Raw genomic sequence first — 25,046 nt, forward strand, 5'->3', positions numbered from 1 at the left:
GACGCACAGGCCACCAGCAAGTGTGTCAAGAAGTGATTGGCAGCCTATCCCCTAAATCCGAACAGCGCTCTACAGCCTCAAAAGAACGTTGGGATCCTGGTGGACGAACTATCTATCGGGTTAATCTCATTCATCCTCTAAATCACATCAAAATGAGAGTAAAAACATTGTGATGGCACAACAACAAGAAAAAAAACGGCCATCGGCAGATAAAAGACGTGCGTCACCTCTGAGGACGGAGAGAAGCAGATGGCTGAGGGTAACTGGCGAAGCAAGACCTGAATAGTCAGCGAATTAACAATAAAGGGACACGGGGAAGGGCTCCACGAGGGGCGATCATTACAGACGCTCACGGTGTAAAAACTACAATAGCAATAAATACCCAGGTGGGGGAAGTGGCAGGAAACCTCAGAGAGCCGTTTCCTGTACTTTCAAGGCAGGGAGTTGATCTGGCTGGCTAAAACTGCGTCACGAAAGAAACAGAGATGGCGTGACGACAACAACAATAACAATGATCATAAATTGTTCCAAACCTTGGTGTGTTTTATATACGGACTTTTCTTTCGCGACCTTACTGGGATATTTTAAAACTCAGAATCTCTTCTTGCCAGCCGATTTTTCATGTGTTCGTTTTCTAAAATAGGACAACTCTGCTTTGGATTCTCTGTCTTCTTTTATCTATCAATAAAAAATGAATTTAACACGTTCACAATAATGTCAGCTTATAAGGTAGAGTAGGATTTCCTCGCTATAAAATATGATGTCAAACCACTATCCAAGCAGCCATCCAGCCATTCCTCTGGCTGTGTATTTGGAATGATGGTTCTCTAATATAACCCATGTCATATGGGGGGGTGCGTGCTGGGATTTGGGTTTTTTTCCTTATGTTAAACATTTTTATAATGAGTATGTATTTTTAAAAGTTAAAATGATAAAGTCTTTCGAGAAGATAAGCCACACGCAGGCGTCCATGCAGCCGCAGGGCGGGCAGGGGTGCTGGCTGAGAGGCAACCCCTTTCCCAGCTGCCAGGTGCGGTCAGGTGCGCGGCAGGTGCTGTGCCGAGCGCCGGGTGGGGCTGCAGGAGGGACCGTCACGTCTCACACTTGAGGACATCTGGAGTCCCAAGTGCGCAAAGGGCTTGACGAAGCAGTGGACTGGGGAGAAGACTGGGCCCTGGAGGGCGGGTGCATTAGGGAGCCAGCGTAGCCACGAGCTGGTCGGTCTGTGAGCGCCATCTGGTGGGCACCTCGGGGACTGTCGCCCGTGATTCCCTCTCCTCGGGGAAATAGTTGGAGCCAATCAACAACGCCATCTTGGCAATTTGCAAAAAATTAAGCTACTTAGAAAAAAGTGTGCTGGGCTTTGCAATGAGCAATGCGGGAAAAAAAAGCGTTTTGAACATTTTCTTGCCGTTTCAGGCGGGGCTGATGTACAGCTGACTGCACTGGGGGGACGGCGTTTCAACAGTTACGAGCTGCAACTATTCCGCTGTGTCAGTGACCATGCCGCCCTGCTAGGAAACATCTTTAATTTCACCGCTATTCTTCGGTGGCCCCCATTTGATCACGCTGGCATAATAATAAAAAGAAGTTGCTGGCATCCTTTATATTCTTACCTGGTTACAAGAACTGTGCACATAACATTGCCTGATTTCATCCTGGAAGTAACTGGATGAGGTTGTCCTGGGAGGAATTACACTGTCCCCTTTACAGAGGAGGACACCAGGGCTCCAGAAGGCTCAGGAGTGTGTCTGAGACCACGTGGCTGAAGTTAATGTCCCCACTTAATCACACAGGCTTGCTTCCCTCCCTGCAGAAGATGAGGAATCCTTCCTCTACTGATCAGCACAGAGGCAGAGAAATACTTGGTAAGCAGGGCCCAGGTTTAGCATTTCTAAGCAGAATCTCGAAATCAGAGGAGGTGGAGGTGGATTCGACAGCGACCAGATGCCTCTCGGTGCTCATAAATGTTTGCATATTTATGATTCTGCATTGTGATAAATAATTCAGTTCCCCCCTCAACAGGAAAGGTGATTCTTTTTTTTTTTCAAAAAGAAAAATGATATTCTCTGAATACAGCCTCTTGATGATTTTACCACCTTTAAGGGCGAGTCAAACAGACGCATAAAACCCATCACATAATCGCTCTCAATGTTGTCATTCGGGGCTCAGCACCCAACAAAACAGAACAATTCTCGGGCAGGAGTCTTTGATGAATGTGTTGCTGACGGACCTTTTTTTTGTGAGACAGGTCATAAATATTAATGGTATTGACAGAGCCTTAGAAATTTGTCATGTCACATGCCTGCAACAGAAACACTCAGAATGCCACCACTTCATTCCTCGGACTGACGCCCCCAGTTTCTTTCACGAACTCGCTCCCTGGTCCCTTTCTTCCCGAGCACCCTCAGAAGCTCTCCGCCAGCAAAGCTTTCCCCGAGCAGGCACAGGTCGGCTCCATTCAGCGTCTCGGTGGGCTTTCCCTTTTTCTTTCCTACTTAGCTGACTTTCGCCTGCATTCAGCCCTCAAGCCCTTTGTTTTCCTATTTTTTAAAATTATTTTTAAACCCTTTATTGAAGTAGAGTTGATTTACAATGTTGTGTTAGTTTCTGGTGCACAGCATAGTGATGTGGTCACATATATATTCGTTTTCATTATAGGTTATTACAAACTACTGAATAGAGTTCTCTGTGCTCTACAGCAGGACCTTGTTATTTATCTATTTTATATATAATAGTGTGTATCTGCTAATCCCAAACTTCCAATCCATCCCTCCTCACTCCTGCATCCTTATATTTTCGATTGCGAACTAAAAGATGGCATACCGTCACCCCCACCCTCCCATTAAGCGAATGTTGCAGAGATTAAAAAAACAAATTTCCGCTGTGCAGAACAAGGAACTCTATTCAATATCTCGCAGTAACCTGTAATGAAAAAGAATATGAAAAGGAACATACGTATGTAACCTTTTTAGACTGGCATTTGTTCTTCACTAAGCAGGACGTCCTTTGCGTCCACCCGGACATTCCTGTGTCTCCGGTCATTCCTTTGCCTTGCAAATCGCAATTCCGTTGTATGGGCACAGCAGCCAATGCTGAACCATTCCCTGAAGGGCACTTGGGTTTTTCCTTGTATATTTCCCCCACAGCTAAAGCTATGTGTAAACATTCATACTCAGGTTTTTGCGTAAAGCTGGGTTTTCATTTCTATGGCATAAACGCCAAAGAGGGCGGTCATTATTGGGTTCTCTATGGTTAAGTAAGTGTTAAGTTTTGTGAAAATTCTGGAAAAACTCTTTTCCAGAGCAGCCACAGCATTTTACATCCCCTCCAGCAAGGGAGACCCGTTTCTCCACATCCTCACATTTTATCTCCGGGTAGGTGTGAACGGTGCTTCACTGTGGTCTTCATTTGCATTTCCCTCGGGGCTAATGATGGCAAACACCTCTTCCTGAATGCATCTCCCCTCCTTAGCGCCTCCACAGCAAAACAGCTCTATTTTTCACCCATTTTCTAATAGGATTGATGGCTGTGGTTGTCTTTCCGCTGAGTTTTGTGAGTTCATTCCGTATCAGGTCCCCTTGGCCCAGAATGCTCTGCTTGACTGATTTTGTGTGTGTGTGTGTATGTCTCTTTCTTCCTCCCTTTCTCGCTCACTTGTGATCACCGCTCGGAGGTCACACCGCTGTCTGTAGTTCGAGCTAATCTCGAATTTCCCAACTGGATCTCAACACTTTGTTTCATTACCAGGTGTCTCCCCGGCACCTCGCATGGTGCCGAGTGTACAGTCAGTGCTCAGTGAACGACGTGTCTACAATCAGATCCCTCGCTCGCTGGCTGGATGGTGCTCGCTTGCCTGGGGCAGGGTCCCAACCGTCCCATTTGACCTTCTTCAGGCTACGCAGTGGTACTCGGCTTCCCTTTCCCCTTGTGACCTGCCGGGGCCTCCCCAGGCGCTCGCCTGCACCAGCTCACAGCTTCCTGCATCCTCCTCCTGTGGCTGGAGATGCCCTTTGGACCTCGCTGTCATCCCCAGTCACCCACCGCCTCCGACAGCGCCAGGCCCCTGGGAACATCACCCTCCCGTCCTCAGGAAGCACCTTGTCTGCACTCTGTTCTTCCAGAAGGTCCCACAGCGGAGCTGCTGGGCTCAGGGAGCTGTCCCATCAAGAAACAGAAGGACAGAAACCCTGGAGGACACCACTGACTGGGGGGCGCTGGTCACGGCAGGGAGACAGGCAGAGACAACCAGCGTCTTGACTTTGCCCTGCCCTCTGTTCAGCTGGGATCCAATGTGGGGGCTCTTTGTTCTTCTAATCCCTCCCCAGACACCTCCCCCTCCAGGTCTGTTCTCTCTCCTCCGTGCCGTGTCCTGCCATGGCCCGCACCTCAGTCAGCACCCTGGTTCCTGGGGGCTCCCCCCAGGGCGCCATGCTGGGCCTTGCGGCAGCATCACGAGGTAAGACTTCTCACCGCAGAGAGAGACTGACTATTGGTGGCAGACTTTTCTGCAGGAGAGACTTTCCCAGACAAGAAGACCAAAATCTCCCCGGTTCTGGCAACAGCCACCAAAATCTGGCTCCCGCGCACCAGCACTGCTATCCTTGGGGCTCCACACGCGCACCGGATGCCGACCTCGAGGTCCTGGCCAGACACCAACACGCCATCGTGTATTTTAAAAGAGGCTCTAAACCACGAGCAAACTTCACAAGGAAGGCCCTTGAAATTGCACACCTGACTCACGTTCATGTCACAGTCAAAAAAAAAAAAAAAAAAACGAATGATGGCTGGAAAGTGAGGGGAGGATTGATGAAAAGGACGGTGTTCTGAGACATGATCCCCGAGCCTGGTCATAAGCGGAGCTTCACCCAAGTTCCCAGCAGAGACGTGGTCACCTCCAAGCCAGAAACAGAAACGTAAGTGGTTTGATCGACTCTGGGATCCTATTCAGGTTCAGCTGGTCATTTCCCAACAAGGCTCTTTTGGTCCATCTGCATTTTAAAGTCGGCCAGTCCCCAAGCTACCTGCGAACTGTCAGGGCAAAGCTGCTTGGCCAGGGGCCGGTCACTCAGCACACAGAGCGGCTGTCCCCACCACCCACCGCGGATGCATTTCAATGCGTCCGTCTTCACCCAGCCCAGCACTTGGTCCTGAGATGGACACAGGCTGGTACAATTTAAAAACAAAAACAAACACACACACACAGGCTCCCTGGGAACCAGTTCAGCCACATCCACAAAGGGAAAGGGGATTCACACAGCAGAACTTGAACAGTTTCCAAGGAGGCGGTGTTGAAAGCAAGTAAACAAAATGTAATTAAAGTGCATTTCCCTTGTTCAAACACCTTCATCAGGTGCACAGAAAACAGCAGATTATAAACTGCTCGTTTATCTCTGGATATTAAAGCACTCCAAAAAAAAAAAAGTCTTTGTGACCCTGATTTCTGAACCTGGACTTCTCACCATGGCGAGAGGCACGATGCCCACGAAGGAGGTCCGGCTGACGAAGATCTTGGAGACGACCAGCTCGCTCACGGAATCCTCCACCGGGTACTCCACCTGCCAGGTGATCTGCTGGGCTTCGGCCAGGCCGCTGCTGTTGTCAACTCTGAAGTCCACCTCAAGATCTCGTAGAAGGAGCCATTTGCTCTGGAAAACAAACACACGGTAAAGTGCAGTTTAAAACCGGAGACTCAGCAGAATGTCAAGAACGCGATCAATGTGCTGTATTCCTCTCTGTCAACCCAAGAGTGATGGCCAAGTTCAGCAAGTTGTACGTTGGCGGCGGCGGGAGGGCCTAATTCACAGGCGGCCCGTCCGTGCCCCCCGCCCCAGCGTGGACGGACCATCCGTCTTCAGGGCTCCGGGGAAGCAGGCTGTCCCTCCCTGAGTGAGCAGCTCAGACAGCACCTCATCTCTGAGCACCGCCACAGCTCTGTCCTCCCCAAGCCCACGCGCGCGAACGCCACGACCCAGGGCCACACACGGGACCTGGCCCCGGACCTGCATCGGGTGTCGCCAGTACTCCTGGCGCGAGGCGCGTGGATTCTGGCTGTTTCTAACTCTGCCTTCTACTTCGACCCCTGTGTCTACGGCCCGTGGTTCAGACTCTGAGCTTCAGGGTTTGGGGAGAATATGGGTGATCACACGGGCTTGTGGGGGCGTCGTGAGATCAAGAACGGGAAAGGGCCCCACCAAGTGCCTGGTTCACGGCACAAACCATGAGCCACATAATGAGGTGCTGTAGTGGATTCTTCATTTCATCAGCTTCCAACGACGTCTCTATGTGCAAAATTTTCCTTTAAAATATCGGAGGACACATGCCCACAGATGAGAGCAATGCCAGGTGCCGGGTACATAGATTATTTTCTAGACCTTTCTGAAATCTGGCGTGTTCTTTTAATTGACAGCGCGCATCCCCAGGTCTCTGGCTTGGTGGACCCTGCTGTTGTCAGTTTCACCTCGAACACGTTTTCCCAGCCGGCGTGCCCCGAGCAGCGTCCCGCCCGACTCTTCCATTTTCCCTGAACAAGTCATCCAGCCCCTTGCCCCACTTTCTAATCCCAAGAGAATAACCTTTCTCCTCTCTCTCTCTTGTTTTTGGAAAGTAAGATTTACCCTGCAGACGAGTTTGAGTGAACTTGTTTTTGCTTTACCGACAACTTCCCAGAGCTGAAGAAAAACAATACATCTTGATAATGAACAAACACTTAGCTTTCTTCTGCTTTCTCAGCTGCCAAACCTGCAACCATTTCTCAGGTTAACAGCTCCCACTCTCTTCCAGCTTAGCTGATTTTATCAGCATCATCGTGACCAACTCCGAACATAGCTAAGGAAATGGCTGTATTTTTTTTTTCTTTGCCTCTATCTTTCCTGACAACGTCCCAGAAAACAATGGCTCAGACTCATTGAAAACTAACTCCCTAAATACAATTTTTAGAAGTTGTCTTTTTAGTTTCCTCTTGTTATTTGATCTTGATAAAAACACTTACTTTGCAGAAGGACTTCTGGAATCCATTTCTGTACAACTCTGTGTAGCTCTCCCTCCTGAGGCAGAAAGACATCTTAATCTGGGTGATTTAAGAAGTGATGCAATGGTACAGCACAGGGAGCTACATTCACTTTCTTGGAAGAGCATATAATGTTAAAAGAATCTGAAAAGAAAATGTATATATGTGTGTATGTATATGTATAAATGAACCACTTGGCTGTACACTCGAAACTAACATTGGTTTTTGTTTTTGTTTTTGTTTTTTGATGAGAATTTTTTTCTTTTTTTCAAATTGAGTTATAGTCAGTTTACAATGTTGTGTCAATTTCTCGTGTACAGCACAGTGCTTCAGTCATACATGAACATACACATACTTGTTTTCATAGTCTTTTTCACCATGAGCTACTAGAAGATCTTGTACGTATTTCCCTGTGCTCTACAGTATAATCTTGTTTATCTATTCTATATACACCTGTCAGTATCTACAAATCTTGAACTCCCAGTCTGTCCCTTCCCACCCCACCCCCCTGGCAACCACAAGTTTGTATCCTATGTCTGTGAGTCTGTTTCTGTTTTATATTTAAGTTTATTTGTCTTCTTTCTTTTTTTAGATTCCACATATGAGTGATCTCATATGGTATTTTTCATTGTCTTTCTGGCTGACTTCACTTAGAATGACATTCTTCAGGGACATCCATGTTGCTGCAAATGGCATTATGTTGTCATTTTTATGGCTGAGTAGTATTCCATTGTATATATATTCCACAACTTCTTTATCCAGTCTTCTGTCGATGGACATTTAGGTTGTTCCCATGTCTTAGCTGTTGTAAATAGTGCTGCTATGAACATTGGGTCATGAAACTAACATTGTAAATCAACTACACTTCAATAAAAATTTTTTTAAAAAGAAAGAAATGGTGTGATCTAAGCCGGCAACATGCTCAGTGGAAGGGTTTTGGGGCATCGATTGCTTTCAGCTTGAAATAACTAGCAGGCCAAAGAGACATGTTCGGGCGGCAAATTTTGCTCCCCTGCAGAACTAGTGTGCAGTCTGGGTGGGAATGTAAAACGGTACAGCCTTTGTGGAAAACATTATAGTCATTCCTCAAAAAATTACAAAGAGAATTAGCATCTGACCCGGCAGTCCACTTCTGGTTACATGCCCTAAAGAACTGAAACAAGGTCTCCAAGAGATACACGTGTCCTCGTATTCATGGCTGCATTATTCACAACAGTTAAACGGTGGGCAAAACCCAACGGTCCTCTGAGACGAATGAATGGATCAGCAAAATGTGATGTCTACCTACAATGGAATACTGTCAGCCTTAAAAACGAAGGGAATCCTGGCATATGCTACACCGTGTAAGAAATTTGGGCCATAATGCAGAATGAAATAAGCCAGTCACAAAAAGATAGAAACTGTATGATTCCATTTACAGGAGATACTGAGAGTGGTGGCTGCCAGAGGCTGGAGGGAAGGGGTGGGGATGGACACATGGATTCAGAGTTTTAGTCTCACAAAATGAAAAGAATTAGGAAGATGGATGGTGATAATGGTTGCACATTATAAATATATTTAATACCACCGAAGGGTTCACTTAAAATGGTTAAGATACATTTATCATATTTTTATTTGATCACAATAAATATAAATTTTAAAAAGAGAGAGAAAAAGCCAGAGGCAGGCACGTTTATGGGCTGAATGTCATCAGTAAGAAATCAGAAGTTATCCTTGTGACTTTCAATTTATCTGGCTTTCAATACTTCTCAGTAGGGCAGAAATTCAATGGAAGAAATTTTTACAGGCTCCTGAAATCCCAAAGGGCATAAATCTGCCTGAGTGAAGAGCTCTCCTTTGGGAAATGTACATTTCCCCAGACTTTAATTCATTAAAACCCAATGATTCCATCACAACCACTACCTGTCCCCACTGTATTCATTGCGAGGACATCAAAATCTCTCTTATAGGCCAATCACTCCAAAGTATTTAGGTCTTAAGTCCACCATCCTTATAAGGATTGTGTGCATGTGATTTCTCCGACTTCTTCACTAATTACACCTATGCAAGTACTCCTGAACTTCTTTTGATGGATACGTTCTCTTATCTGTAATGCACTGATTATGATATCATTTTGTCTGGCAAATCAAGTATCAGCTGGAATCAGGAAGGAGGATATGGTAAACTCTATTAAAGAGAAGTGTTTCTTGAGGGGACGGAAACAGATCAGAGGTAGAGTGCATGCTTAGCACGCATGAGGTCCTGGGCTTCAATCCCCAGTAACTCCATTAGAAAAAAAAAAAAAGTGTTTCTCTTTTGCCTTGCAAAAGCTGCTCAGATCCAGGGAGACAAAGCAAAAGAAAAGATGGCCCAGGATAGGGAAATGGCTACTATGTTTCTCACTGGAGCGGCTGTTTCTCTAGACTCCAGGGAAGGGAAGCTGAGTTCATGGAGGGTTCAGATGCCCCTGCTGGTGCACCGGCCCCGATGCTCAGCTCACATCAACAGAACTGGGAAACCTCATCTAGGGAAACAGATTTATTAGTGCTTATTTCCAAATCAAAACTTGGGTCTGCTCGCCAGCCTGCAGTTAAAGCCAATCTACCAACACCGGGGTTGTGGGGATGGAAAGTGCAGCGTTTATTGCAGGGCGCCAAGGAACAGCGGGCTTTTTGAGCCGCTGCTTCTGATGAGTTTCAGGATCCGCCTGAATCACGCCTTCTGAGTCTCTCCACACAGGATCAGACGGGTGGGTTTGAAAACACAGACAAGACGTGGCCTATCAATCACAACATCTTTTTCTACAATAGCAACCATCTCTTCCGGAATGTCACAGATTGCACTTCTAATGCATGCTGATAAGCCCGTTCGCAGCAAGATGAACTGTTTCCAGCCAAAAATGAGCCTTATGCTAAACAGACTCCTGAGCACATGAAGGACGTTGCTTACCACACTCTGGGTTAATTGGATGCCTTTCAACGACATTGGCTGGTTTATTGCTTTATTTTCCCACTGTAAATGGTTTACTGCACACAAGCAGGGCAACTTCCAAGCAATAATTCTTACAGAGAAATACCAAGCTTTCAACTCTTAATATCCCCATGCAGATTGGATCATCCTTTACTCTTCTTCCTATTATTCTAATTGTTATTGTTATTCTAACGATACTAATTGTTTTTCTGATTATTCTCCAGCCTTGTGACAAAGACACTTTTCTGACCTGCTGGTCGAACCTTCATCTTGCCGGTAAGCCCTGAGTTTAAAATGAACGCATTTTTAAGATGTTAAAATCACGAGTAACAGAAGCAGACAAATGGACTTCCTGATAAAGCACTGCAATTATTTTTTCCTCAAAAAAATAACATCATGAAAAAATAGTTGAGGGGCTGCCCAAAGACCTTTTAGGTCATATTTAAAATAATAATTATAATAATAGACAATTGTGCTCTAAATGGCCAGCATAACTGACAAGTTCTCTTGCCAAGGCGTTCTGACGGATCCACTGGGAAGTCTTTCCCAGAAATCCTCACTTCAGTGAGCTGCGTGACGGTCCCGCGGGACCCCCCAGAGTCAGATGCATTTACACTCAGCGGATGGACTCTGAGACCCTACTGTGTGGCTGTGTGGCACTGCTACTCTGTCCTTGGACGCATATCCACTTGCAACTATCCAGTGAGGTACCTGCATTCCTGTTCTGACTGTGGATTTCAAGTCAGAGTTTAACAAAAGGGGTGAAGAGAGAGGGGACCTATTTTCCCAGGGCTGGTCTCCAAGAATGGCATGGATGCTCCAGTGGGGGGTGGGGGGATGCATGAATTTGCCCTGGGACCCCCCTACCCACCCCAAACCACTGTTTCTATGTCAATCTCGCCAGCTGCCCTTCTCTCTCTACACAGTCCAGCCTCACCTTCCACAAAAGTCTCCAAGGTCAACCGAAGCAGAGGTTTACGTTTCGTAAAGTGCACGAAACCATCACCATTTCCCCTGGTTGGATGACCACCCCAGTTTGCTCGGATGTGCTCGGCAACTTCTGATCACTGGAAGGTAAGAAACGGAACTCTACAAGAGGGTTCCAGCAGGAGGATTTTCTTGTTCCTCTCCTGTGTTCATTCCACCTGACCAGTAGCAGCAAGAGCCTGGTAGGACCAGGACAGGATGATTCCCAAATTCATCCTTTCAAACATCTGGGGTCCTGACATTTGGGATTCTTGATTCTGGGGATAACCCAGATGCTGAGGATTTGGAGGCACAGAAAGATGGCAAAGATAATCTATTTAATATAAGCAAATATTGAAACCCAGGGAGAGATCAACACGTAGACTTTCAGAAGCACAGATAGGAGACCTCCAGGAGGCTGTTTGAAAATATTCCTTTTTTGCTGGTGACATTAGTAAATCCGAAAAGGATTTCAATATTGTCATCCAGCATGGATGGACCTAGAGGTGATCAGACTGAGTGAAGTGAGCCAGACAAAGATAATATGATATCACTTATATGTGGAATCTAAAAATAATAATAATACAAATGAACTTATTTACAAAACAGAAACAGACTCACAGACAAACAAAACAAACATATGGTCACCAAAGCAGAAAGAGGTGGGGAGGGATAAATTAGGAGCATGGGACTAACAGATACAAACTAATGTATATAACACAGAGACAACAAGGATTTACTGTACAGCACGGGCAACTATGTTCAATATTTTGTAAAAACCCGCAATGAAAAAGCATTGGAAAAAAAATACATATAATTGAATCACTTTGCTGTATACCTGAGAGTAACACAATATTGCAAATCAACTATACTTCAAATTAAAAAAAATTTAAAAAATATACACCCTCGAACATTAAAAAAAAAAGCTTTCAACCCAAGGGGCATCACCTAATTTTGTCAATAAAATCTATCAAATCTCATTCAAGAGATACACCATTGCTCTTGCCAGCAAAACTACTGTAATTAAGCCACAGCAGGCCTGCGTTATTTAGCAAAAGAAATGATTACCCTGTGCCCCTAAGGCTGATTGCTAATCTCAGCCTTGGGCTGCTACTCCGGCCTCTGGTCTGGAAATCGATTCAACATTTGCTTCCTAACGGAGAGAAGCCTTTCATTGCAATACAGACCAGGAAGACTAAAACCATATGAAGATTGACAACTCAGGCAGCGGCATTCATTAGGATGCTTTGCTTCTCAGGTAAGATAATACAAGCATAGTATTCTAAATAATGAAGAAAGGTATTGTTATTCATAAAGAGAAGTCTAGAGATAGCGTTCTGTGGACTGAAGTGTGTCATAAATGCACGGAGGGAAGACCTTAAATGAGAGAAGAGAAAAATATTCTAGTGGTTCTTTATACTTCGTGCTTTCCAATTTTTCAACTGTGACCTATATTGGATTTTTTTTAACTGTTATTTAAAATTTTTGAGACTATTATGGATTCTTACACAGTTGGAAGAGATGAAGCAGAGAGAGTCCATGTCCTGCCCATTAACTTCTCTCCCGTGGTAGCCTCTTGCGTAAATAGAGCACAGTATCACAGCTGGGACGTGGACACTGATACAATCCACTGACATTATTCAAACTTGGCTAGTTCTGCACACACCCAGTTGTGTCTCCCGTATTTAGTTCTGTGCAATTTGTGTAATCACCACCACAGCCAAGAACAGTGTCATCACTACCGGGGACATATTCCTTTTATAGAAATGCCCACCTTCTTCCCAACTTCTGCCCTCAGTGGTCCCTAATCCTGGCTACCATGAATCTGTTCTTCTCCCCTAAACTTCTGCCCACGCAAGGACGGTCTATAAATGGAGTCATTCAATATGGAACAATTTGGGATTGGTTTTTTTCACCCAGCATAATTCCTATTTAGATTCATCTAAATTGTAGAGTATATCAATAGCTTGCTCCTTTTTCATTGCTAAGTAGTATTCCGTGACCTGGCTGTTACCTTGCTTATTTAACCATTGCCTCACCGAAGGATGATAGTTGTTTCCAGTTGTTGGCTATTACAAAGACAGCTGCTATGAGTATTCATATACAAGGTTTCGTGTGCTCCTAAACCTTCATCTCCCTGGAATAAATGACCCAGAATGCCACGTTGGGTCACATTGTGCCTTGTATTACTTTTAAAAGTAAAATAAAGTGGGGGGGAATCCAAATACAAAGCATGTATAAAAGTGAGATATTCCAATACTTGAGATTCCTTGATCTACTTACAGGCCCCCCAATTTTACAGGCAGATGAGGGTAATTACTTAACTTCATCTTTAAAGGAAAGGTCTGAAAGGATTTATAGCGAAGGAAAGATAGTTCTCCAAACCAACAAACTCCATAAATAGAGGAAACTTTTCTCAACTCATGGAAAGACAGGTCAATAAATTTCCACAGAAAGAAAAACACTTTTCATGAATCCCACTATTCCACTATCCAGCTCAGTCTCACAGTGCACAACTGTCTTCTTTTTTATTGTCACTGAGGCTCCAGAGAAAACAAATGGAATAAAGACAACCATTATTAACAGGTAATAGGTATGTTTCTCGCAGTTTCGCCGGTATATTTAACTTCAGTGGCATCTGTTCAAAATGAAAAATGTGACTATCTTAGTGACAAATACGCCCGAACTGCAAATGTTTAATTATAACCTGTTTCCGTTTCAATTTTAAATAACTTCACTTTCCATCTTCAGAAAAATATGTTCCCAGGAAAACAGACTGGAAAAAAATATGTAGCTCAGTGGTTGTCCCCCAGTTCCCTGGAACTTCCCAGCAGGGACCCCAGAAGTGCCACTTCCAGGCAGTTTTGGTCTTTCAGGGGCCGACAGGTAACTGCAGAGGAGAATCCATCAGCACCCCGTGCCCGATTCTCAGGAAGTTCTCCGGCTCTGCCGGAGTTCACGGAGAAAGAGGTGGTCCTACATGCCCTCCCTGCACCAAAGAAAGCAAGTTTGCAGCAGCGGACACCTCATGAACGCTTCTCCCGCAGGCGTGAGCGTTACCAGCAGCCCCTCCTCCCCAGTGCGGCTGGACATGGCGGATTTCTCTAGAACCCCAAGAGCCAATTTCCACTGCACACCTGGTCCCCTGCTATGGATCGGGGAAAGGAAAACCAGCGGAAACTCACTGTCTTCCTTGGAGAAGAAAAACAACAGAAATGCCTTGGGCAGCATCACCCAGAAATGCCGCTCAGAGACTCCCCGGTATCAACACGATCTCTAAGCAAGAAAGGGCCACAGCAACCTGAGGTGCTGAGCAGCACGTAAGGGAGTCGTAATCATAAGTGAAAACCTGAATGTATCTGTCAGCTGAAGGAAAACACACAACCCAAAAGTCGCAGGTTAAGTTTTGTTGGGGGAACCTTACTGAGGACTAGAGCCCGGGAGACAGCTTCTCAGACAGCTCTAAGGAATGGCTCCAGACAGATGAGGAAGGAGCCAGGATGTATGGGAGGTTTTTGATTGGGGGTAAAAAAAAAAACAACACATAGTGAGATATCAAAAAATTACCACTAATCACAGAGAACAGACATAGCAAGTTAATGAATTCAGCACTTTCCTATATATGGGGAGATGCAAGGATCTGGGTTGATTGAAATGATCCCTTAGATATGCACTGACTATCTGGGACCGGTATCCAAAGCACGGAACGCTTCCTGCTTTTCTGCATCCTGAATTTCTGGTTAGAGCTGTTTTTACCTTTTCAACACCGTTTTTACCCAGGGCTGATTCTACTGTGGTCTGGGCTCCGACAAAGCAGTTATTTTATTTGTCGTTGCCCTTGAAGCACATAAAATGGGAACCCAAAGGGGTTTCTGGGAAAAAAACCACAAAATACAGCGTGAAATTATCTTTGAGGATCTGCTTTCATTTACCTAACTGTGTGTTGCTGTTTAAAAAATAAATCAGTTTTGTCTTCACAGTTGAGGAAGAAATTTAAAAAAAAAACAAACTGCATTTGGATTAAATTCTTTAGGGTAGATTTTTACTGAGAGAAAAAAATCTTTAATGTTTTGAAGCCTGGGCTGTTCTTCCTGTTTTAATTCATTTAATCCCACAGTGAGCCTGCAAAGGAAATTCCCACTTTACAGAAGAGGTTCAGAGAGAGCGTGTCATCTGACGAAATTCATACGGTGGATCACAGATGGAAATGCCACCATGGAACCCAGCTCTCTGCCTCCAAACCCCAGGCTACACCTGCTTCTAAAAAGCCCCCTTTTCCCTGGATCTGATTGACTCTTTCCAGGCGACAGTGGGGGCTGTTTCTGTCACAGCCTGAGGGTAGGCAGTGGGCGGGGGTCTCGATGCCTGAGGGGCTGGTAGACATGCTCAGTGGGCAAGACCACTGCAGGTGCAACACACAACACCTGGAAAGCAACACTCAGCTTATTTGCATGTAGAAAGGAGCCCTGTTGAAATCTCAGCCTTTTTATAAGTTCATTATATTTTTCATCATCTGTCTTTTCTGTGAATTTATCACAGTGGTCCAAAGGTTTATATCTAATGGATGTTGTAAATGAATCCTTTGAACATGTTATTCTGACATTTGCAGGGTAATCATAAAAGAATATTTTCTTTGGTACAAAAAGGGTGCTTTCTCATTTATCTTGAAATCCGTTGCTCTCCTCCTGTCTGTCCTCCTCCCACTTCTGATACAGCGTGAATAACAAAAATATTAATTTAATCAGTACTTTGTGCCAGACACTGCAGCAAGCACTTTACATAGATAATATACATAAATAGTTTAACCCCACAGCGCCTCTGTGGGGTGGTGGGACGGGCTGCTAATGTCTCCCAGGCGTCATGTCCATTCCCTAATCCCAAGAACCTGTGAATGGGACCTTCCTTGGAAACAGGGTCTTTGCAGATGCAGTCAAATTCAGGATCTTGAGATGCAGCGATAACCCTGGATTATCCAGATGGGTCCTGTAGCTGCTTGGAGGGTTCTTTTAAGAGATATGTCCACTTATATACATGTGACCAGATTTGGGAAAAGAGTCTTTGTAGATTTTTGGCTAAGTGACCGAGTTTGCCATGCACTCATGGATTAGCCAGTTGGGCGCTAAATCCAGTAACATGTGTCCTCGTAAGAAGAAGAGAAAACACAAAGATGGTAGGACCACGTGGAGATGAAGGCAGAGATTGGAGCAATGCTTCCACATTCACGGACAGCCAGGAGCCAGCAGAAACTGGAAAAGACAAGAAAGATTCCCTTTGGCGCTGCTTTTTCTCCTTGGTTTCTCCCCGTGCCTTCACGTGGTCTCCCCTCGGTGCGTACCTGGGTCCTAAACTGCTCCTCCTTTAGAGACATCAGTCAGATGGAAACAGGGCCCATTCACATGGTCTCATTTTACCTGAATCTTCTCTGTTAAGCCCCTATCTCCAAATACAGACACATTCTGAGGTCCTGGGAGTCAGGATGTCACCATGCGAATCTGGACAGAACACAGGTCCACCCATAACAGTTCAGGAGGCCCGGCTCGCTCTTAAAAGCAGTGCCTTTCCTCGGCCGTGACTTTTTATTCCCTCTATTAACTGGAAACTGACAATTGGCTGTAATGACTCACTCAGAGGCCAAGTACACAAAATCCATCACCCCTGTTCCTGTTTTTTTGCAAACGATGAAATATTACTTTCGTTCCGTTCGTCGCGTAATCGGAGTGACAGCCGATCCGTCAGCGTATCTGCTGTTGTTTAACGACAGCATTTTGCATTCATTATTCCCTACTTATCATTCTTTAAAAAAGAGGAATAACTTAATTCTGCCTCTTGACAGCAGGGAAATTAAACGGTGAGCCGTAAAGATGAACGTTACTCTGGAAAATAAAACACCAACTGCAGAACTATAAAACCAAACCACATGTGCATCGCCCTGAAATGAGATACCCAAGCCCTCGTTTCTGGAAAAATCCTCCCCTTTCAGGGAGTGAGGTGACTTTCTGACCACAAAGGCCACCTGCCAATTGGCACCACCATTTCGGGGAGCAACATGGCAACGTAGAAAGTTACAGATAACTTTACCCAAGGATGCAAAGATACTACGGCCGTGCGCAGACTCTAAAAGCGTGGCGTCCCATTTCTTACTGTAACGCTCATTATTAAAGAGCTGTTGTGCACAACTCAGAACACACAGACATGCACACACACGCACACACATACACAAATGTATATGGGCACATGGTTGGACCAAAATATTAATTGATAGTGCTGCTCAGGACTAGATTAACCCTCCCTACTTTCACAATAGAATCTACATAATCAGCAAGGTCCTACTGTAGAGCGCATGGAACTACATTCAGTATCTTGTAATAGCTGATAATAAAAAAGAATATGAAAAGGAATATATGTGTGTGTGTGTGTGTGTGTATATATATATATATACTGAATCACTATGCTGTACACCAGAAACTAACACAACATTGTAAACCAACTCTACTTTGACTAAAAAAAAAAAAGGAAAAAAAATACCAAACAAAATATACCCTACAGAGCTCTGGACTCCCTGGACATCCCACCGAAGATCGTGTTGGTCCACTGCATCAGTGACATCGTGCTGATTGGACACGATGAGGAAGAGGTGGCTAGTGACTTTGACTGGAGGCCTTGGAAAGACACCTGTGCTCCAAAGTGAGCTGCATCTGATACCACAGTGAGGAAGACCCGGTGTCTGGCGAGTCTCTTTGGATTCCAGAGGAAACACGTTTTACACTTAGGAGGAGCACTGCCCCAGGGGGATGGCTATAGCTCAGTGGTAGAGCACGTGCCTAACATGCACGAGGTCCTGGGTTCAATCCCCAGAACCTCCATGAAAATATGAATGAATAAACTGAATTACCTTCCCCCTCACCCCAAAACAGACAGAAAACTAACCACTTAGGAGTGCTCCTCCAGACCATCAACCAAGTGACGACATGCAAGGCTGCCAGCTTTGAGTGGAGCCAACAATAGGAAAGGAGACTCTATTCAGAGCAGGGTTTGGTGCAATCAGTTCTAATGTTTGGGGCAAATCCTCAGGTCCATGATGCTGGAGGCACCCATGGGGAGGAAGGTGCAGCGTGAAGCTTACAGAAGCCCCAGTAGGAGAATCACAACACAGGCTCTTGGTATTCTAAAGCAAGACCAGGCCACCCATGACCAGACCACCCAAGGCCAGGCCACCCAAGGCCAGGCCACCCAAGACCAGGCCACCCAAGGCCAGGCCACCCAAGACCAGGCCACCCAAAGCAGCACGCTGTATACTTTTTAAGAAACAGCTCTCACTGGGCCCTCCTAGAGACAGGACATTGGATCACAGGGGAACAGGAGCCCTGTGTCTGGAAATTCCCAAGGGCTGGATTCTGTCCAAGTTTTAAAGTGATGAGCGCAGAGATGCAGCCCTTTGTAAGAAGAGTCTTCCTTACCCAGTCTGGGTCCAGGATTCCAGCCCCAGGGAGCTGGCAGAGGCCGTAGGTGCCAGGGTTGAGGGCTTTAAATCCACCCCTCCCCCCAGGCTTGGCTCCTGTTTCTCTAGGAGGACCAGTCTTGGGGGAAAGAAATGGATTTGTGTTTCTTTTCTTGTTTGGTTTTTGAAAGCATTTGGAATCAGGATGCTAGACGGTCTCTCATAACCAGGAAAGAGGGTGGCACGTGAAAAAGACAGGCTTCCTTACCGCCTTTCTGATGCTCCCGAGCCAACTTAGGGGGAGCAGGGCCCCTCCTAGCCCCGTGGGTGGGAAGCTCGGACCCCCAGGTGAGGGCCAGGTGTTGCAGCTTGGGGAGGTGCAGACTGCTGGGAGTCCAAGCCTCCCCCTGCAAGTTTCTGACTTCTCATTTGTTCCTCTACCTGTGACATCCAGAGAAGTGTCACAATCCTGCCCTACTGAGGCTCGGCGTCTTCCAGGGCCCATAAGGCGTGAGCGGCACTCCTCGTGGGGGGCAGCAGGGACTAGGTCCTGAGAGGGCGCAGCACGGGGGGTGGGGGCGGGTGGAAACAGAGGGAAAACATGCTGAGGGTGGAGCGTGGATCGCCCAGCCTCACTGCGCAGAAGCCACAACTGGGCAGCCCGGGCTCCTGGCTGTTTCATTTGTTTTTTTGTTTTGTAAATGTGTTTGCTTATTTTCTTGAACAGACAATACAAGCATATTAAGAAAATAAATCAAACAGTACAGAAAGAGCACGAATTAATCAGCTAGTTTTTCCCCGTCCCCTTCTGCAGGGTACCACGGTTTCCGGTGTGAAAATACGGACGTGTATAGTCCCGAATTTTCCACCTTGTTTTTTCCTGTTTACCAACACAACCTGAAACTAACATTGTAAATCAACTACAATAAAAAAAAATAAAGTTAAAAAAAACGGCAACTATAAGAGAGTAAATCTTAAACGTTCTCATCACACACACACACACACACACACACACAATTATAACTAGGTATGGTGACAGGTGTCAACAGGAAAAAAATGCAACTATAAACCTGTCCGTGTTAAACCGCAGGGGGCGTTTTTAACCCCACAGCTTCCCCGCGCCAGGGCGTGACCCGAAAGCCGCGAGCTGCGGCGGGCGTGCTGAGCGCCCCGCCCCGCAGGGTCTCTGGAGGGTGAAGGGCCATCTCCAGGTCACAGTCCCGGGGACCCGGGCCGAAGTCTGCAGGGCTGCGACCCAGGGCGCGAGGGCAGCGGGTGGCCACAGCGGAGCGCTTCCGTCGGAGGAGCGCCTTCTCCCGGCGCCGCGTCCTCCTTCTCAGCACCTGTACCCGGGATCCTGGAAGGGTGCTCCTGCCCGCGCGCGGACTCCCCGCAGCTCTGGCCTCGCCCCCCGACCGGGTGAGCGCGGCTGGCGGGGCGGCGGGGCCGGGCGGGAGGTCGAGGACCGGGGCTGGGGGAGCGGGGGAGGGGCGGTTCCCGGAGGTGGGGCGTGGGGTGCGGGGTGCGGTCCGGGGCGGCGAGGAGGGGGAGTCCAAGCTGGGGCGGAACTGAAGGCGGGACCGACCTGGAGGCGGACGAGGCGGGGGCGGAGCCTAGGCGGCTGGTGGGCGTGGCCGGGGCGGTCCTGGCCGGAGCGCGCGAACCCCAGCCCCGGGGGAGCGCTGGCCCTGCAGCTGCGCGCGCGGCGGCGCCGCGGCGTCTTCCGAGGGGAGGGACGGCGCGGGGCGGGCGCGGGCCGCCGAGGCGCAGCCGGGCGGGTGACGCCCCGGGTGGCGCCCCGGAGCCCGAGGAGGCGGCGGCGGCGGCGGACGCAGGACGCGCTCCGAGGGCGCGGTCCCGGGCTGGGCGGGCGCCCCGGGCCGAGGTAAGGCGGGAGCGGGCGCTGTCGCGGGGGCGCTCGGGGCTCGGGAATCCCCGGGGGCTCCCAGGCGGAGGGAGCCTGAACCAGGAGTTGCGCGGCGCACCTGGCCAGACGGCTGGTCGCTGCATTTTGGGGGCCCTTCTGGGACCCACGGCTGAACCTAATCCTGTTTGGTAAGCCAAGAGAAAGTTCAGATTTTGTTTCAGCCTAGAGGAAGTGTTCGGAGGGTTTTAAGCCAAGGAGTGACGTGACTTGTGTCAGGTTTTTAAACGCTCTCTCTGGCTGTTAAGATCAAGCAGTAAGGCTCCAAGATTAGAAGGAGGGCGGTCGGTTGAGGGCCCTTATAGTTACTGGTAGAAGGTACTAGTTAGAGTAGATGATGGTGGAAGTTCTGGAAATGCATTTGTGTGCTGTGTATGTTTTGATTATCAAATGTGTGGATTTTTTTAAAAATTAGCTTTAGGGAGATTTAATTTATATTCAGTCAAGCACACTTATTTTCAACGTAAAGACTGATGCGTTTTGATAAACATGTTTATATTTGATAATAAAATATGTTTACATATAAATATGCATATCTTTGTGTGTGTGTGTATATATGTGTGTGTGTATATATATACACACAACTACCATCACAATCAAGGTCTAGAACATTTTCATCACCCCCTACAAGTTTCCTGGTTTTCCTTCTTGATCAATGCACCCATGAACTCTACACCCAGAAGGTGTTCTTTCGGTCACTATAAATCATGTAAGTACAGTTGTGAAGCATGTTGTATTTAGCTCCTTTCAGTCAGCGAATGCTTACAAGATTCACGCATCCTGTTTTACAAGTGTGTGGTTTACTCCTTTTTAGTGCTGAGAAGTAGATACACCGCCATTTGTTTATCTTCTCTTCGTTTGTTAACTGACGTTTGGATCGTTAGATAGTTTCCAGGTTTTGACTCTTCTGAGCAAAGCTGCTACAGACATTCACAGGCAAGCCTTCGTTTGCCACGAGTGGAATTGTTGGCCCATACGATTCTAGGTTTAAGCTTTTAAGGGACTGCCCCGCCTTTTTTTTGCAAGTGGTGGTACAGTTGTACGTTCCCACTAATGATCTGTGGGAGTTCAAGTTGCTCTTCATTCTCACCAACGCTTTGTATTGTCAGTTTTAAAAACTCTACCCTTTGCTTACAGAATTCTGGTCTTGTTCCCACTGCTGATGTGCCTAGGCAAAAAGAAAAAAAAAATCATTTCCCAGCAGACAGCGCGGCCACACGACAAGGACTAAGTTGCAAGCAGGGGTTCCTGGGTTGCGCTGCGGAGTGGAGGGTCCCTAAACTGGACACAATCCCCTCTGTCCTAGGTGGTGGCGCTGGGAGAGGCCTCCCCCCAGCTACGCGGCGTGTGATCAGGGCTCAGGCTCTGAGATGCTCTTCTTATCATCCTGGTGGTTTTTGGTCCTGTGTGGACAGCTCGGGGGGCTCCTGCCTGGGTCTTTATTCTCCGCAGCTGAATGAATAATTCTCAGAGCAAGTTTTCATTCCTTGACGCTCCCTGTTGGGGTCTGGGGTTAATCCCTTTGGGATAGGTAGCCAGGCTGGCTACACCTTCCTCTGCTTGGGTGTTGGTGGTTCCTGTGTCCACAGCCCAAGGACTGAGAGGCCCGAGTTGGGCAGAGATTCCAATTTCCTGGGTGATTTATCCAACCTTGGTGAAAAGACGGCTTGTGAATGTTAAAAAGAGACATAGGAGCCTCCAGTCATAGCTGCTCAAAGAAAATAAACTCTGAGTGAGAGAGGAGGAAATGAAAGCTCATTTAAATCCAGGCAGACCTCGCAGGTACTGCACGTTCCAGTCCAGACCCCGGCAGTAAAGCAAGTATCACGGTGATGGGACCCCCACACGTATTTTTGGTTTTCCCTTGCCTGTAAAAGTTATGTTTACACTATACTGCCATCTGTCAAATTCACTGTGTCTAAAGAAAACAGTACATACCTTAATGAAAAAACGCTTCATTGCTTAAAATGCTAACCATCGTCTTGACAACTCGGGGCGGCCGCAGACCTTCCATTTGTGAACAACACGGTATCTGCAAAGCGCGATAAAGCGAGGTCTGCCTGTCCACCACACGTAATCAGGCAAGCAAGTAACACCTTAAACTCATTCGTCACTTGCCAGCTTCCCACGGTGATAATATATCTGGATCTTGTAGAATCCTTTGTGGGCAGTTCCCACAAGGAGTATGGCATTTCCAACCAAATGGAATTCAGGATTTCTAGTGCGCATTTGTAAACTACTCGTTGACCTAACTCAGCTTCCAAGAATCCCATTCATAACTCTGTGGGTTTTTTTCCTCCTTTCCACTGTAGTGACAGAGGGTCCAAGAGTCCATCCATATACAGACTTTTCTCATCACAACCTTGTCTGTCCGGCAGCCTTCCTGTAAGAAGTGCAGAAACTTCCTTTTTCTTAGGTCAGAGGTCAGAAAGCTACAGGGCGGGGCCCAGAGGTCCAGCCCATCATCTGTTTTGTAAATAACGTTTTAGAGCTCAGCCACACAGTTCCCTTTATTTATCTTCTCTGGCTGCTTTCAGAGCTGTGTGGGTCTGACAGAGCCTTGAAGTTGTCTTTTTCTTCTTCAGTCCTTAAACTACTTGAGTTGTACAGCGTAAAGCACAAAGAAGAGCTGGCGAGTGCTTGTCTAATGAAAGAATTTGTGAGTGCTGAGTGAACGAGGGTGTGCGGGATTGGCTGGAACCTCTTTTTCTGGTGGAATTATACATTGAGGGCTCTGTCCTTGGGGACCCCAGCAAACCTTGTCTGGGACAGTTTTTCCCTCTGTTTTAGAGGATCTCTTTCAAAGAGACTTAAAAAGTGACTGAGGCTGAGTAGTCAAAACCTTCTAAGTAGGTAGCAGTTGTTCAAGATACTTAGGAACCCAGGTGATTCTAAACTCAACACCCTCATTCTCAAACTCAATACTCCGTGCTATCCACTGAGAAAGCATTTCAGGGTGCAACTTTGTGATGCCACGGGGCTTTTGGAAACCTACACACATATGAGGAACATTCCCCAAGTCTCAGTTGCAAATACATGGAGAGGGCATGACATCTGTGTGTTCCTTAGGATGAGGTCAGCTGCAGTTAGTATAATACCACCCCAAAGTGGCTGAAATGACAGGAGTTTAGATATTTCATAAGAAGCAGCATGGAAGTGCTGGATTCTATTAATCCAGCAGCACACCAGTGTCATCCAGATGTTTTGTTTTTCCACTCCAGGATCCAGTGCCCTAGCTGTCATTCTCCAGCTTTTTTCCCTCATGATCGCAAAATAGCTGCAGCTCTTCCGGACATCACACCCTCACCCAGCTGTATCCAAAGGCAGTTCGAGGGATATTTCTCCTCCAGTGTATCTCTTTACCAGGAAAGAAAACCCTTCCACAAACCCTGCCACTAGTCTTCCGATCCCACTGGTCCACAGTGGGTCTTGGATTCAAAGGAGTTTAGTAAGGTGAAGACTGGACATTTTTAGGATCTGTAGTTGGGAGCAGGCCCTGTGGTCAAAGATGAGAGGAACGACTGCTAGATAGGTAGCCAGTAATTGTCCTCACTCCCCAAAGGCCATATCTGTTTGATTCTCTGTTTTTCACAAAGGCCCTGGGTGTGTGTGTCCCTGTGTCCTTTGATTGCTGGGGGTGTCTATCCGGTGGGCTTTGTCTGATTAATGCCCTCAGCTACTGCACGAATGAAGCCCCAGCAGAAAGGGCTCCTAGGCTCCTCGTGCATATGGAGACTTTGGGGAGGAGGGGGCAGTACCAGGGCTGTCTGGGTGCTGTATCTTTAGCAGCCCATCTCCTTGTCTTTGTCTGGGTTGGTATCATCTCCAACAAGTTGGCCACCAGCAGCTCCGAGCGTCCACCCTGCTGGCTTGGTCGCTTCAGGGAGATCACTGCTCTTCCCCATCAGGTCCAGCACGAGTCCTGGGGCTGCGGGTTCCCGGCTCTGTTGGGGGTAACTTGGATTATGGACACACCCAGAACCAGTCTCTGTAGCCGGCCCCAGGAGCAGGGTTGCGGGAGTGGTGAATAGATGGACCCCACCTGGGCTTTGAAAGCAGCAGGCGGGTTCTAGTTGGGAAGATGCTGGGGGCGGAGAAACCGGAGGTGGCCAGGCTGTCACTGTAGTCATACTGATCCAGGTACTGGGCCTGAGAAGTCCAAATGTGATACTCCAACTTTCTGCCCTCTGAAAACACTGTCTGGCTGGAAACTAGTGCTGTCTATGGATTTTGTCTCGTAGGGCCTATATTCTCTTACACTATTTGATCAAGTAGTGATGTTTTCAAACTCAGAGAACAACACAGATGGTGTTTATGACTTCTGTGAGAGTGAATTTTGCATTCCTTTCCGAAGAGAGGGGAAAGATTGCCTGAGAAGAAATAAATACATAACCGGAGTTGCATCACTGGGAGGCGTCCTCCCTTTTCCAGCTTCTTTCTCTTGCCTTGCTTCTTTCCCTTTTCCTCTTTGCCCTTGTGAGACACGCAGGACTGTCTGCTTTGGGAAGACAGGGTGTGCCTGTCTAGCAGACCTGAAAAACCCATCCCATGATATTAATACATACTGCTTATTTTAGCCTTTTTGTTGAATTATGCTATCAGATGAGATGTTAAATGCAGGCTCATGGCATGTGTCTGGCAGAGTCAGTATATGAATATATTCCTAGCAAAACAGCCTGCAGAAGCTGTAATCTCCCGAATTCTGACAACCTGGGGTGGAATCGTTTTTTAATAGAATATAACATAAAACTGCCTGAAAT

The 25,046-nt window shown here is 47.0% G+C and overlaps 2 long non-coding RNA genes and 1 other non-coding gene across 3 annotated transcripts in view; 2 read left to right on the forward strand and 1 right to left on the reverse strand.

Annotated features, from left to right (window-relative positions):
* The window catches only part of LOC140691018 (uncharacterized), a 122,045-nt gene extending 116,496 nt beyond the window's left edge, over positions 1 to 5,549 (reverse strand). The window contains exon 1 of the long non-coding RNA XR_012066468.1: positions 5,463 to 5,549. This is a non-coding gene — a long non-coding RNA (uncharacterized lncRNA). The remainder of the gene's footprint in view (positions 1 to 5,462) is intronic.
* A 12,161-nt stretch (positions 5,550 to 17,710) lies between these two features.
* TRNAV-AAC (transfer RNA valine (anticodon AAC)) lies at positions 17,711 to 17,787 on the forward strand. The gene has a single exon. It is a non-coding gene; the product is annotated as a tRNA-Val (tRNA).
* Positions 17,788 to 20,118: 2,331 nt separating this feature from the next.
* The window catches only part of LOC140690985 (uncharacterized), a 97,354-nt gene continuing 92,426 nt past the window's right edge, over positions 20,119 to 25,046 (forward strand). The window contains exon 1 of the long non-coding RNA XR_012066409.1: positions 20,119 to 20,247. This is a non-coding gene — a long non-coding RNA (uncharacterized lncRNA). The remainder of the gene's footprint in view (positions 20,248 to 25,046) is intronic.

Source organism: Vicugna pacos, chromosome 32 (assembly GCF_048564905.1).
Source record: "Vicugna pacos chromosome 32, VicPac4, whole genome shotgun sequence".
NCBI lineage: Eukaryota > Metazoa > Chordata > Mammalia > Artiodactyla > Camelidae > Vicugna > Vicugna pacos.